Source organism: Somniosus microcephalus, chromosome 4 (assembly GCF_052327205.1).
Source record: "Somniosus microcephalus isolate GS21.2 chromosome 4, FLI_Smic_1.0, whole genome shotgun sequence".
In the NCBI taxonomy this organism is placed as follows: Eukaryota; Metazoa; Chordata; class Chondrichthyes; order Squaliformes; family Somniosidae; genus Somniosus; species Somniosus microcephalus.
Genome location: NC_140990.1, coordinates 98641899 through 98658073, shown reverse-complemented (window position 1 = coordinate 98658073; position 16175 = coordinate 98641899). Strand labels below are relative to the sequence as shown.

At 47.3% G+C, this 16175-nt stretch overlaps 1 protein-coding gene across 1 annotated transcript in view; it reads left to right on the top strand.

The window, feature by feature from the left end:
* Positions 1 to 5137: 5137 nt before the first annotated feature.
* Positions 5138 to 16175, top strand: part of LOC147119568 (uncharacterized) — a 32598-nt gene continuing 21560 nt past the window's right edge. Inside the window, exon 1 of the mRNA XM_085985133.1 lies at positions 5138 to 5998. The gene's annotated coding sequence lies outside the window, so the exon portion shown is untranslated. The remainder of the gene's footprint in view (positions 5999 to 16175) is intronic.

Here is a 16175-nt window from a genome sequence, read left to right as displayed (position 1 = left end):
TTCTAGATGGATCACTAGCATGGTGTCTCCTGTAATGCTGTATAAAGAGTTGAACAGACTTTAGATTAAAAGACATTCTCTTTCATAAATGTCTCGTCATTGAACCCACAAAGAAATCAATACATGGCGTCAGAAGTGATTGAAAGAGATGAAGAGGAAAAATCTGAAGTTATATCAGCTCTCCACATATTAGCAAGCCAAAAGAGAAAATCGTTACTTACCTTGGAGAATAGCTAACGAAGTGAAAAAATGGAAGGATTACACCCACCGGCGAAGCTTCAGTTGACAGGTAATGTGGCTGAAAATTGGAGGAGATTCAAACAACGTGTGGGGTTGTATTTAGCGGCAATTGGAGCCGACGAGAAAAGTAATAAAAAGAAATCGTCAGTGTTCTTACATGTCGTGGGTGATGAAGCGCTGGAGGTGTATAATAACTTCACATTCGCTGCTGATGGAGACAAAATGAAGCTAGATAAAATAATGGAACAGTTTGAGGCCTACTGCATACCTAAACGTAACGTGACGTTTGAGAGGCACAGATTTTTCACATGTGTACAGAAAACGGGTGAGACTATTGATCAGTATGTGACTGAACTGAGAAACAGAAGCAAAACATGTGAATTTGGGGGACTGACAGACTCGCTGATAAAAGACAGACTGGTGTGTGGTATTCCAGATAATGGTCTAAGGGAAAGACTGCTAAGAGAGCAAGATCTAGACCTGGGAAAAGCCATAGCACTGTGTAGGGCTACAGAGACTGTGAAGTTGCAGGCAAAGGAGCTGTTCAGTGACAGTAGCTGCAACGTGGATGCAGTGAGTAAGAACGGACACAAACCGTTTAACAAAAAGAGCGCCAATGTGAAAAAAGTGGCGTGGCCAGCGAACAAAAATGAAAGGGACAATCGAAAGTCATGTAGTCGATGCGGTACACAGCATCCACCAAAAAAGTGTCCAGCATATGGTAAAACATGCAATAGTTGCAACAAAAACAACCATTATGCCCGTTGCTGTAAGAACCAAGTGCAACAAAGCAAGGTCCATGCAGTAGATGAAAGCGAGATAGAGGAGTTCTATGTAGATGTTGTGTCTGAAAACAAAAAAGAAAAAAGAGACTGGATGTTGACATTAAAAGTGAATGACACACACATTCCATTTAAATTGGATACTGGAGCACAAGTTAATGTGATATCAGAGACTGATTTTAAGAAAATTAGACCCAGACCAAAGATACATGGAATAAAAGTGAAAGTGACAGGATACTCAGGTACTGATATACCAGTGAAAGGAAGATGCATTGTCAAAGTGACACACAAGGACAGAGAGCACACGCTAGCATTAATCGTGGTGCCAAAGGATGTGCAGGCCATACTAGGTTTAAAAGCTTGTGAGAGACTGAACCTGGTAAAGAGAGTCCTCGTTGTGGAAAGCGAAGGAGAGACAGTCTATGATGAACTCATGAAAGAGTACAACGACCTATTTAAGGGTCTAGGCTGCATTCCAGGAGAACACACAAGCAGAGTAGATAAAAGTATGCCAACGGTCATACATCCATGCAGAAAAGTTCCGTTTGCTCTTCAAAAGCAACTGAAGGCAGAGTTGGACAGGATGGAAAGCCTGAACGTGATTCAGAAGATAGATGAGCCAACTGAGTGGGTGAGTTCCCTCGTCGTTGTGGACAAAAAGAATGGAAAGCTCAGAATTTGCCTGGATCCAAGAGATCTAAACAGAGCAATAAAGAGAGAGCACTTCAAGCTTCCTACACGTGAGGAAATCATGGCACAGTTTGCAAATGCAAAGTATTTCAGCAAGTTAGATGCATCATCAGGATTTTGGCAAATGAAATTGAACGAGGCAAGTTCAAGACTGTGCACGTTCAACAGTCCATTTGGCAGATACAGATTCCTAAGGTTACCGTTTGGCATTGCCTCAGCTCCTGAAGTGTATCACAAAGCTATCCATATGATCTATGAGCACCTGGAGGGAGTTGATACATCAATGGATGACATCATAGTATGGGGAACCACGAGAACTGAGCATGACGAGAGACTGAAAAAAGTGCTGGAAGCAACAAGGAAAACAAACCTGAAGCTGAATAGAGAGAAATGCCAGCTCGGGGTGACAGAGCTGACATTCGTGGGAGATATCCTTAGCAGTGAGGGCATCAGACCAGATCCCAGAAAGGTGTCCGCCATTGAGGATATGCCAAAGCCACAATGCAAAAAGGACGTGCAGAGGTTTAATGGAATGATCAACTACATGGGTAAATTCATATCCAACCTCTCAGAAAAGATGGCGCCACTGAGAAGACTAACTGAAAAGAACATAGAATGGGAATGGAATCATGAGCATGAGAAGTCATGGAGCGATCTAAAGAAACTGCTCACAGAGGAACCAGTTCTGAGGTTTTATGACCCAGCGAGACCCATCAAGATATCATCAGATGCATCACAGAGTGGCCTCGGTGCCGTTCTTCTGCAAAAATATGACTACTGGCAACCTATTGCATATGCATCGCGCTCAATGACAGACGCGGAGACGCAATATGCTCAAATAGAAAAGGAGCTGCTCAGCATCACATACGCCTGTGAAAGATTTCACCAGTTTGTGGCAGGACAAGCAATCAGTGTAGAGACTGACCATAAGCCCTTGATTGCATTGTTCCAAAAGCCACTAAATAGCTGTCCGCTTAGAATACAAAGAATGATGATCAGGCTGCAACGCTATACACTGAATGTTGCATACACACCGGGTAAGCTGATGTATACAGCAGACACGTTGTCCAGAACTGTAGACCCAAGTGAGCCCGCAAACACCACAATGGATGAAAAAGTGAACGCCTACGTGGATATGGTCACAAGTGCACTGCCCATAGCAGATGCAAAAATGGAGCTCATAAAGACTGAGACGAACAAAGATGAAACAATGAGACGACTGAGAAAAAGCATCTTGGATGGATGGCCCAACATGAAGAAAGACTGCTCACCTGACATGGCAGAGTACTGGAACTGCAGGGCGGAACTATCAGTGGTCGAAGACATCATCTACAAAGGAAGTAAAATAGTTATCCCAAAGAGTCTGAGAAAAGAGATGCTAAAAAGGATCCATGGAGGACATCTGGGAATCGAAAAGTGTAAGAAAAGAGCACGAGAGGTGATGTACTGGCCACGAATCAACCAAGATGTGACAAATGAGGTGTCAAACTGCACAATATGCCTGAAATATTGAGCAAGCAATCCGGTAGAACCACTAAAGCCACACCCAGCACTAGACAGACCTTACCAGAAGGTAGGCGCTGACCTATTCGTATGTCAAGGGAAGGACTATCTTGTAGTCACAGACTATTACTCCCTGTATCCAGAGGTTTGTAGACTGTACACCACCACTGCAGATGCTGTGATAAGATGTATGAAAGCCATATTCTCCAGACATGGCGTGGCAAGCGAGGTCTTCACAGACAACGGACCTCAGTTTTACAATGCAAGTTTCCGACACTTTGCCAAAGAGTGGGACTTTGTCCACACAACGTCAAGTCCTCACTTTCCACAGTCCAATGGTCTAGTGGAAAAATCAGTCCAGACAGTGAAAAGACTGATGTACAAGGCAAAAGACAGTGGAACTGACTTCTACCAGAGCATGCTTGTATACCGCACAACGCCGCTCGAGTGTGGTATGTTACCAGCCCAACTCCTTATGGGACGTCGGCTAAGGTCAAACCTACCCATCCCGGAGAACCTCCTGAAAACAAAAGAGGGGGAGAAAGTGAGGAAGTTCAAAGAGCAACAGAAAGAAAAGCAAAAGTACTACTATGACAGAGGAACACAAAACCTACCTGAACTCCACACTGGTGACCAAGTAAGGTTCAAAGACAAAACAAACATATGGACTCAGAAGTCCTGAGTGAAGTTCAACCAAGATCATACACCATTCAGACAGATGAGGGTGCTGTTCGGAGAAGAAATCGTCGAGATCTTCTCATGGGACCAGCCACAGCAAGTCAAAAGACTGATACTGTTGAACAACCTGATCACACAGCTGAGAAAACATCATCTGAGGCAACAACTCAGATTCAAGGACAATCAATCAGAAAATCCTCAAGACACGTGAAGCCTCCTGAGAGACTCACTGAGCAAATTTAAGGACCATTGTTATAGAAGGAAGTAATGTTATCTTATTCTTTCTTCAAGTTCTAGTGTATTTACATATTTCATGTGAACACACAAAGCAAGGTTAAAAAACCTTGATCATGATAATGATAATGTAAGTTCATTAAGTGTTACAGTTAAAATGCAGATTAATACAAAAACATGTTGTTAGTTAAAAGTAAAATACTTTTGTTTTAAGAAAGGGAGATGTAATGATATCAGCAAATAGTGATGTTATTTGCCTGTTTGATTATGATGCCTTACCAGCATGTTTGCATGTATTGATTACTTATGCCTGACCAGCAGAGGTCATGTGAGAGACAAGCAGTTGAGTTTAGTTTCAGTTTCGTTCTAGATGGATCACTAGCATGATGTCTCCTGTAATGCTGTATAAAGAGTTGAACAGACTTTAGATTAAAAGACATTCTCTTTCATAAATGTCTCGTCATTGAACCCACAAAGAAATCAATACAATAACCACTCGCTGCGTAAAAAAGATTTTCCTCATGTCGCCTTTGGTTCTTCTGCCAATTACCTTAAAATGTTTAAGAGAGATTTTGATAAAGCAGATAGGGGGAAACAGTCTCCACTGGCAGGAGGATCAGTAACCAGAGGACACAGATTTAAGGGAATTGGAACAAGAACCACAGGAAGGGGGGAAAAAATGATGAAAAGCGTGTTTTTATTTTTTTTAATGCAGCGAGTTGTTATAATCTGCAATGCACTGCCTGAGAGGGTGGCGGAAGCAGATTGAGTGTTAACTTTCAAAAGGGGATTGCATATGTACTTGAAAAGGATAAATTTACATGGCAATGGGGGTGTGGAAATATTTGCATAGCTGCAACAAAGAGCCAGCCACAGGCACAATGGGCTGAACGGCCTCCTCTGCCTTGTCAGAGCCTGAAATGGCTGCGCATGCGCTGTGCCGCACACTGAACCCATCTAATAAGATGGCGGCCGGTTGCCCAGGCAACCCCAGATCGTCCCGGCGGCGATGGAGAGCAGCAGCTCCGGCCGTCCCGCTGGACACGCACAGCATCCTATTCCGGGGCCCGAGGCCTCGGTCGATGTTTCTAAGCCCCGCGGCGCATCCACCAGCGGGTTGGTTGTGAACCTCAGCCCTCGCCGTCTCCTACCTGCTCGAGCCGCGCATTCCCTGGTCTCCATTTCGTGGCTGCAGGGAACCTCCTCTGAGCATGCGCGGTGCTCTCCTGTGACCGGGGACGAGGAGCATTCGAACGTCACTGAAGTCGCGGAAAATCAATGATCGGAGATTTCCCGTGATCCGAGCTGCGAGGGGCGGGACCGAGCACGAAGGCGGCGGGAGCGATGACAAACAGCATTGGAGGATAGAGCGGTTTCCCTCGCGTGGGGCACGCCGGGTGATGCCTCCGCCATTAATCCCCGCTGTTCTGTAAAGTGCCAGCCAGTGGCTCAGGGGGCAGCACCCTCGCCTCTGAGTCAGAAGGTTGTGGGTTCGAGCCCCAATCCAGGGGCTCGAACACAAAGATCTAGGCTGACGCTCCAGTGCAGTACTGAGGGAGTGCCGCACTGTCGGAGGTGCCGCCCTTCGGATGAGACGTTAAAACCGAGGGCCCCATCTGCTCTCTCTCGGGTGGACATAAAAGATCCCACAGGCACTATTTTGAAGAAGAGCAGCGGCGAGTTCTCCCCGGTGTCCTGGCCAATATTTGTCCCTCAATCAACATCACTAACACAGATGATCCGGTCATTATCACATTGCTGTTTGTGGGTGCAAATTGGCTGCCGCATTTCCTGCATTACAACAATGACTACACTTCAAAAAGTACTTCATTGGCTGTAAAGCATTTTGAGACATCCGGTGGTCCTGAAAGGTGCTGTATAAATCCCAAGTCTTTATTTCACTGTCAGAGGGGTAGTACTGAGGGAGCATTACACTGTCAGAGAAGGAGTACTGAAAGAGCACTGCACTGTCGGAGGGGTAGTACAGAGGAAGCGCTGCACTGTTGGAGGGGCGGCACTGAGGGAGCGCTGCACTGTCGGAGGAGCAGTACTAAGGGAGTGCTGCACTGTCGGAGGGGCAGTGTTGAGGGAGCGCTGCACTGTCGGAGGGGCAGTGTCGATGGAGCGCTGCACTGTCGGAGGGGCAGTACTGAGGGAGTGCTGCACTGTCGGAGGGGCAGTACTGAGGGAGTGCTGCACTGTCGGAGGGGGAGTACTGAAGGAACACTGCACTGTCGGAGGGGCGGTGTTGAGGGAGCGCTGCATTGTCGGAGGGGCAGTACTGAGGGAGCACTCCACTGTCAGAGGGGGAGTACTGAAGGAACACTGCACTGTCGGACGGGCAGTACTGAGGGAGTGCTGCACTGTTGGAGGGGCAGTACTGAGGGAGCACTGCACTGTCGGAGGGGCAGTGTTGAGGGAGCACTGCACTGTCACAGGGTCAGTACTGAGAGAGCGCTGCACTGTTGTAGGGGCAGTACTGAGGGAGCACGCCACTGTTGGAGGGGGAGTACTGAAGGAGTGCCGCACTGTCGGAAGGGCAGTACTGAGGGAGCGCTCCACTGTCGGAGGGGCAGTACTGAGGGAGCGCTCCACTGTCGGAGGGGCAGTACTGAGGGAGCGCTGCACTGTCACAGGGTCAGTACTGAGGGAGCGCTCCACTGTCAGAGGGGGAGTACTGAGGGAACGCCGCACTGTCGGAGGGGCAGTACTGAGGGAGCGCCGCACTGTCGGATGTACAGTCATAGAGTGTTAATTTTACTGGCCTAGTAATTGAGAAGTCTGGACTAATGATCCAGAGACATGATTTCAAATCCCACTTCAATTTAAATTCAGATAATTAAATAAATGTGAAATAAAAACCTAGTGTCAGTAATAGTGACCATGAAACTACTGGATTGTTGTAAAAACCCACCTGGTTCACTAATGTCCTTCAGGGAAAGAAATCTGCCATCCTTACCCGGTCTGGCCTATATGTGATTCCAGACCCACAGCAATGTGGTTGACTCTAAACTGCGCTCTAGAATGGCTGAGCAAGTCACGCAGTGGTAGCAAACAAAGTAGTATAACAGCACTGTGGGAGTACCTTCACCACACGGACTGCAGCGGTTCAAGAAGGTGGCTCACCACCACCTTCTCAAGGGGCAATTAGAGACGGGCAATAAATGCTGGCCTTGCCAGCGACGCCCACATCCCAGGACCGAATAAAAATAAAGGTGCGTCTTTCAGATGAGACGTTAAACTGAGACACCGTCTGCTCTCTCAGGTGGACATAAAAGATCCCATGGCACTATCCTGAAGAAGAGCAGAGAGTTATCCCCGGTGTCCTGGCCAATATTTATCCCTTAATCAATATAACAAAAACAGATTGGTCATTTTTTTAAATAGGAGCAGGAGTAGGCCATTCGGCCCCTCGAGCCTGCTCCGCCATTCAATAAGATCATGGCTGATCTTCGACCTCAACTCCACTTTCCCCATATCCTTTGATTTCCTTAATATCCAAAAATCTATCGATCTCTGTTTTGAATATACCCAACGACTGAGCCTCCACAGCCCTCTGGGGTAGAGAATTCCAAAGATTCACCACCCTCTGAGTGAAGAAATTTCTCCTCATCTCAGTCCTAAAATGGCCGACCCCTTATTCTGAGACTGTGACCCCTGGTTCTGGACTCCCCAGACAGGGGAAACATCCTCCCTGCATCTACCCTGTCAAGCCCTGTAAGAATTTTGTATGTTTCAATGAGATCACCTATCATTCTTCTAAACTCTAGAGAATATAGGCCTAGTCTCCTCAATCACTCCTCATAGGACAATCCCTCCATCCCAGGAATCAGTCTGGTGAACCTTCGTTGCACTCCCTCTATGACAAGTATATCCTTCCTTAGGTAAGGAGACCAAAACTGTGCACAATACTCCAGGTGTGGTCTCACCAGGGCCCTATATAATTGCAGTAAGACGTCTTTACTCTTATACTCAAATCCTCTTGTAATAAAGGCCAACATACCATTTGCTTTCCTAATTGCTTGCTGTACCTGCATGTTAACTTTCAGTGATTCATGTACAAGGACACCCAGGTCCCTCTGAACACCAACATTTCCCAGTCTCTCACCATTTAAAAAACACTCTGCTTTTCTATTATTCCTGCAAAAGTGGATAACTTCACATTTCTCCACATTATATTCCATTATCATATTGCTGTTTGTGGGAGCTTGCTGTGCGCAAATTGGCTGCCGCGTTTCCCTACATTACAGCAGTGACTGCACTTCAAAAGTACTTCATTGGCTGTAAAGCGCTTTGTGACGTCTGGTGGCCGTGAAAGACGCTATAGAAATGCAAGTCTTTCTTAAAAAAAAGATTTTAAATATGAATCTTTAACTGGGCTAGTCACTCATTTAGATATTTCTATTCGTAAAATAGGGCAGACGAGATGACTCATTTTATTTTAATCATAGAATGTATTTCTCCAAATCCCTTTTGAATGTTATTGAACCTGCTTCCACCACCCTTCCAGATCGCAACCACTCGCTGCATAACTTTATTTTCCTCATGTCACCGCTGGTTCTTTTGCCAGTTCCCTTAAATCAGTGTCCTTCTGGTTACTGACCCTTCTGACACTGGAGACAGTTTCTCCTTATTCACTCTATCGAAACCCTTCATGATTTTAAGCACCTTTATCAAATTGAGGAGTCAATTTAATTTGCCCCTCCCGTTGCTGAAGTCCCACTTGGCTGTCGTTACAGGTAACTGATATATTCCGAGGTCTATTTCTGTGGTTAGTCGGGGAGTGACTCACCCTTTCATGGTAGCTGACTGGTGTGGCACAGGCACTAAGAATGTTTTATGTTAGCTGGTGGCTCAGTGGGTAGCACCTTTGCCTTCTGAGTCAGAAGGTTGAGAGTTCAAATTCCCACTCCACAGACTTGAACACAAAAATCAACCTGACACTCCAGGGGAGTGCTGCACTGTCTGAGGTGCCGTCTTTCAGATGAGATGTTAAATTGAGGCCACGTCTGCTTTCTCAGGTGGACATAAATAGATCCAATGACTCTATTTTAAAGAAGAGCAGGGGAGTTATCCCCGGTGTCCTGGCCAATAGTTGTTCCTCAATCAACATCAACTTAACTGCACCAGCCACATAAACACTGTGGCAACAAGAGCTGGTCAGAGGCTAGGTATTCTGCAGCGAGTGTCTCACCTCCTGACTCCCCAAAGCCTTTCCACCATCTATAAGGCACAAGTCAGGAGTGTGATGGAATACTCTCCACTTGCCTGGATGAGTGCAGCTCCAACAACACTCAAGAAGCTCGACACCATCCAGGACAAAGCAGCCCGCTTGATCGGCAGCCCATCCACCACCTTCAACATTCACTCCCTCCACCACCGGCGTACCGTGGCTGCAGTGGGTACCATCTACAAGATGCACGGCAGCAACTCGCCAAGGCTTCTTCGGCAGCACCTCCCAAACCCGCGACCTCTTCCACCTAGAAGGACAAGGGCAGCAGGCGCATGGGAATACCACCACCTCCAAGTCACACACCATCCTGACTTGGAAGTATATCGCTCATCCTTCATCGTCGCTGGGTCAAAATCCTGGAACTCCCTCCCTAACAGCATTGTGGGAGTACCTTCACCACACGGACTGCAGCGGTTCAAGAAGGCGGCTCACCACCACCTTCTCAAGGGCAATTAGGAATGGGCAATAAATGCTGGCTTTGCCAGCGACGTCCACATCCCATAAAAACGCGGGGAAAAAACATCACTCAGGGTACGGTAACATAGTGGTTATGTTACTGGGCTTAGTAATCCAGAGTTCTGGACTAATGATCCGGAGACGTGAGTTCATAATCCCACCATGACAGCTGAGGAATTTAAATTCAGTTAATTAAATAAATCTGGAATTAAAAAGCTGGTATCATAATCATGAAACTAGCGGCTTGTCGTAAAAACCCAATTGGTTCACTAATGTCCTTTAGGGAAGGAAATCTGCCGTACTGATCTGGTCTGGCCTATATGTAAACATAAAACTTCCTATGGCACTATTTTGAAGAAGAGCAGGGGAGTTATCCCTGGTGTCCTGGGGGCCAATATTTATCCCTCAATCAACATTACCAAAACAGATTATCTGCTCATTATCACATTGGGAGCTTGCTGTGTGCAAATTGGCTGCCGCGTTTCCGACATTGGCACCGGACCTCAAGCGCTAGGCAGGGGGAGGGGCTGGAGAGAGGGACAGAGGGGAGTGGGGGAGCGGGGGAGGGGAGGGGAGGTGTGGGGGAGGGGAGGGAGGGAGGGAGACGGGAGGGGAGGGAGGGAGGGAGAGGAGGGGAGGGAGGGAGAGGAGGGGAGGGAGAGGACGGGAGGGAGAGAGGGGAGGGAGGGATAGGACAGGGAGAGGACATGACGGAGAGGGGGGACACACAGGGGCAGGGAGACCAAGCGCCCCAAAATTGCCCTCGCAACGCGGGGCTCCCCAGCTAGTATATTATATAGCGAGTGCCATCTGTGGCTCAGTTGGTGGCACTCTCGCCACTGGGTCAGAAGGTTGTTGGTTGATAATCCCACTCCAGGAACTCAGGCACATTAAATCTAGGCTGATACTCCCAGTGGCAGTACTGAGTGAGCACTGCATTGTCAGGAGGTGCCGTCTTTCAGATGAGGCCTTAAACCGAGGGATTCCCTCTGCTCTCTCTCAAGTGGATGTAAAAGATCCCCACGGCCACTATTTTCAAAGAACAGCAGGGGGGAGTTCTCCCCGGTGTCCTGGGGCCAATATTTCTCTCTCAATCACCATAGCAAAAACAGATGATCCGGTCATTATCACATTGCTGTTCGTGGGATCTTGCTGTGTGAAAATTGGGCTGTGTAAAGTCTGTGGGTTGTTTAGTTAATTAATACACAGACTACCAGAGTAACTTAAAACAGGACTTTACTATTCGAAGGTCAGGGCGAATCTGCCAAATAAATCCTGACACAGCACTTATATACCGGTGTGGTCACCATCGGTATTACAGTATACAGAAGCCAACAAAGTAGTGCCACACCTAAAATAGTTCTCTTAAAGGTGAACGGTTACATACAATGATTTTCTTAAAGGTAGACGGATACATACACTACAATCCTCCCTTTTTAGCTTACAACATACTTAGTCCCCCATTAAACATAACATATATTCAACTTCATGTAAAACAATTCACAGGTATAATCTATGCGGGAAACAGTTTACAGATTCAGTCTCTGCGGGAACAGTTCACAGATTCAGTCTCTGGTCTTGACTCGGTCCGAACAACATCTCTGTGGTGTAGCCGGTTCACATTGCTAGCATGACTCATCCAATAGTCTTTCCCTTGACTTAACAGCTTGAACTTCCGTCCTGCTGAACCAGCAGTGCTGACTTTTACAAACAGCTGGACTGCCTTGGTAATTTTTCCTACTTGCCAACTGATTTGGCTCCCTTCGTAGGGCCCACGTACATGATCTGGTAGAAGTGATAATGATTTAGATGGTTATCACCTTCTGCTTCGTCTTTTTCTTTTCTGCTTCTTGGAGACTCTCGGGGCTCCCTTATCAGCTGCCAGCTGTAGCGCCACCATCTCCCTATGTTCCTTAGACTTTAAGTGCTTCATCCTGATTTCTGCACTTTGGGAGTTTTCATCACAAGCTGGGCAGACCAAGTCCTCGTAATATTCCGTGTCACTCAACAAGTCATGGTAATATTCGGTGTTGTCCTGAACTAGTCTAACGAGAGGGCCTGCTACTTCTTCCTTACCCAACTGGACGTTAGCCGACTGTTGTTCCCTCCCTAGACATCTTTCCTGAAGAAACTTTTTCATGCGTTCATATTCATCCCGCTCTTCCTGGGTTTCCTGCAAATCCTTCACTAATGACCTCATTTGTGATTTCAATACTTCCCCTTCCATCGGGGATTGATTGATCGGGCTATTCAATCCTTCTACTGGAGCAGCTGTTTCAACATTCTGTTGTTCACATAGACGTGATTCAGCGTACTTTTGGCATCCCAGTAAAATCTGTGTTGCAACCTCAGCTATTTCCATAACTTTTGAGAGCTCCGAACTCCTTCCCTTTGAAGATTGAAGCTCGTGTTCAGATTGTTCCCATTGCAGAGTCTTGTCCCTCAGCATATGAAGGAGTTGGCTGACCGTTAACTCTTCCACGGGAACACTGTGGATCAGAGTCTTCTCCATTTCATCCACCTTTTCCTCCAATGCTTTCACCTTCTTTTCCTCTTGTACTTTGGCTTTCAGCGCTCGGAGAAGTTGCGCCTTGATGCTCTCTAGCTCATGTTCAGGGGCCATTCTTACAGTCTCTGTGTTTCTTACAGTTTCCTTTTCTTCCACCGAAAGGATTCCCAGTTGAATCTGTTCTTCAAGTTGTTGAACCTCGGTCATTGCCGCCTCATATTTGTCTTGGGTTTCCTTCAATATTTTTATGAGTTCTTGGACATCTTGTCTTTCATGTTCTGCCATGCCTTTCACCTCTAATTTCTCATCTATGGATGGAACTTCTACCGATGAGTCTGTCTTGGCCTTGAGCTCATCAAGAATTTCCTGCAGCCTTTGGACTTCTTGCTCATGTTCAACCTTTAGTTGCTCATATGCTTCTACTGAAACTAGCTTTTCAGAGGTTGCTGAGTTAATTTCCTCCAGGATTGTAGCCTGGGCCTGTTCATACTGTTCCTTCAACTTCTCAAACTCTGCTTGTAAGGAGTCGTAGAGAAGAACGGGAATAAAATCCTGGCTTCCTGAAGATTCCTCTTCATTTGCTCCTTCCTGCAAATATTCTAACTCCTGAACGGCATAAGGGAGATGTGATCGGTAATTGGTCACAATGGCTCTATGGTCGCTCTCTGCTTGAGCTAGCTGCTTCTGTTGTCTTTCCAGATTCTCCCATTCGGTGTCATAGAACTTTTTCATTGTTTTCATCTCTTGTTCGAGACGGTAACTCACTTGTTCTACTTGCTGTCGTAATTTGAAATGAAGTTGAGTCCGAGCTCGGTGTTCGTCAGTCATGGATATGTCCGTAACCTGAACAGACTCAGAATTCTCTGTCAAACTATGTTGTCGTTGTTCGGTGGAGTTCTGTTCTGAAACTTTGTTCTTCTCTGGAGCATAAGCCTTTATGCATGCCTTCATTCTTCCAACCTTAGTCGGCAAGTCCATTTTAGCCTTGTCTTTCATATTTGGGTTGGTCTTATCGTCATCCGTTTCAGAATCTGAGCTGATTGTCTGCACCGAGTCCTCACTCGTTATGGCTTTTAGATAGTGCCATTCCATATCTATTTTCTTGATCCACTCCCATCCCAGAAGTGGTGGTCCTCCCTCAGGTAGTACGTATAAGTTCATTCTTGTGTGTTCTTTACCCCCATCTCTCACCTTGACTCTTATCTTCCCCATGGGGTATACTTTATGCCCCGTGTATGTCTGCAATACGAACTTGGTATCTCTTAAGGGTATATGTGAGAATAGCCGGTGGTAATCCCTTCGATTTATGACTGATAGAGCTGATCCAGTGTCCAACTCCATTTCACTTGGACTCCAGCTATTTTTAGCATGACCCAGATAGGTTGTAGGTCAGCTTCCTTACTCACATTGTGAATTCTCAGACTGCCCAGCTCCTGGCCGTTTGGGTCTGAGTCCGAATTCTGTTCATCTGAACTCTTCTCAGCCACCTTGTGTACCTTGTTGTACTTTTCCTGTGATGGCTTCCTTTGGTTGTTGGTCTTCTTCCCTGACCGGCATACCTTAGCTATGTGACCCAGTTTGCCACATTTCCTACATTCCTGGTTCTTAAACCAGCATTGGTTCTGGTCGTGTGTTGTCTTCCCACAACGATAGCATTTTGTTGTACTCGAGGTAATTTGATCCACACTGAGTGCCGCTGCCTTTAGCTGCATTTCCGCAGTTCCCTTCGCTGCGGCTTCGTGCGATGCTGCAATAAGGACAGCCCTGTCAAGTGTAAGGTCGTTCTCTTCGAGTAGTCGCTTTTGCGTTCCTTCCTTTGACAACCCGCACACGAACTTGTCTCGCAATGCCTCTGTCAGATTCTCTCCAAACTGGCAGTGTTTCGCTAGTCTACGCAGTTCGACCAAGTATTCTGCGTTGCTTTCGTCTTTCCTTTGCGTTCTCGCATAGAATTTGAATCGTTCCGCCAACATCAACGGTGTGGGGTTCAAGTGATCCTTCAGAACAGTCACAATATCATCGAAAGTCTGATCCGCCGGTTTAGCTGGTGCTAGTAGATGCTTCAAGAGCCCGTATGTCTTCGCGCCCATCGAGTTTAGCAAGGTTATAGCTTTGTCATCTTCTTCTATTTTATTGGCCTCACAATAGATCTCAATGCGTTCCACATACGTGGCCCAGTCTTCTACCTCGGAATTAAAATCGTTGATGTTACCATGCTTAGGCATCTTCCTCTCTTCCTGATAACACCACGGATTATTTCTTTAAATTTTCTTTTTTTTTCTCCAAGATGGCGGTTCCCGCGAAAATGGCGGTTTCCCGCGCTTATCTTCTTCTCCGCCTAATGGCGGCTTCCCGCGTTTCTTCCCCGGCGGGAGGGGTACACTTTCCCCACGGGCGACGGCCGCTGGCTTTCAGGTTCACAGCCTGCGCGTCGGCTTCAGTGCTTTCCCTTTTCTCGGCAGGGCAACCGGCGCTGGGTACACCCCGTTGACGGCGAACAGTTTCAGCCGCTGGGCTGGCTCTCGCTCAGTTCCCCTTGCTCGGGCTCTGTCTCTCTCCCGCTCGCTCGGCTCTACCGGCACTGGGTACACCCCGTCGACGGCGAACAGTTTCAGCCGCTGGACTGGCTCTCGCTCAGTCTCCCTTGGTCGGCTCTGCCTCTCCCGCTCGCTCAGCTCCCAATCGCGTCTCCCAGCCCTCTCGCAGTCCGGTGCTTCCCTCCCCGGCTGCGGCTGAGTTTTTATATCTTCCCGCACCTACGCTCCCGGTCGCAGCGCTTCGTGGCTTCGGTCACTGCCCGGCCTTTTTCGCCGGTCGTGGTCTAGCTGTCTCACGACGCCGTTGCGTCCCCAGCCTGTCTGTACTGTGGCTTCCTTGCTCCACGCTGCCCCAGTCTCAGCGCCTCTGGGCCCGACTTCTGTCCGGCTCCTTTCCCCCTCGACCGTGGTCGAGTGCACCGCCCTTATCCTCCGGTTATTCTTTTTACTTTTCCCTTACTCACAGTCACCGTGGCCGGCTTGCTTCTCGTGCTGATCGGCTCACTCCTCACCGTGGCAGAAGGGACAGTGTGTGCCTGTTGCTGATGGAAGTCTTTGTCTCTGAATTCTTCCTCCTTTCCAGCTCTGCAGACTCGAGTTTTCTCCCAGCAGAATGACGAGGGCGGTTGCCTCTTCTCGACGCTCGTTAACTGCTTCGGAAGTATTGTTGCCGCAGGGTACGATCGGACTCGTCGCCACTGTAAAGTCTGTGGGTTGTTTAGTTAATTAATACACAGACTACCAGAGTAACTTAAAACAGGACTTTACTATTCGAAGGTCAGGGCGAATCTGCCAAATAAATCCTGACACAGCACTTATATACTGGTGTGGTCACCGTCGGTATTACAGTATACAGAAGCCAACAAAGTAATGCCACACCTAAAATAGTTCTCTTAAAGGTGAACGGTTACATACAATGATTTTCTTAAAGGTAGACAGATACATACACTACAGGCTGCCACCTTTCCTATATTACAACAGTGATGACACTTCAAAAGTACTTCATTGGCTGTAAAGCGCTTTGGGATGTCCGGTGGCTGTGAAAGGCGTCGTATAAAATACAAGTCTTTCTTTCATTAGAAACATAGAAGATAGGAGCAGGAGTAGGCCATTCGACCCCTCGAGCCTGCTCCGCCATTCAATGAGATCATTTTTTAAAATTTATTTATTCATTGATGGGATGTGGGCGTCGCTGGCTAGGCCTGCATTTAGTGCCCATCCCTAATTGCCCTTGAGAAGATGGTGGTGAGCCACCTTCTTGAACCGCTGCAGTCCATATGGTGTAGGTACACCCACAATGCTGTTAGGAAGGG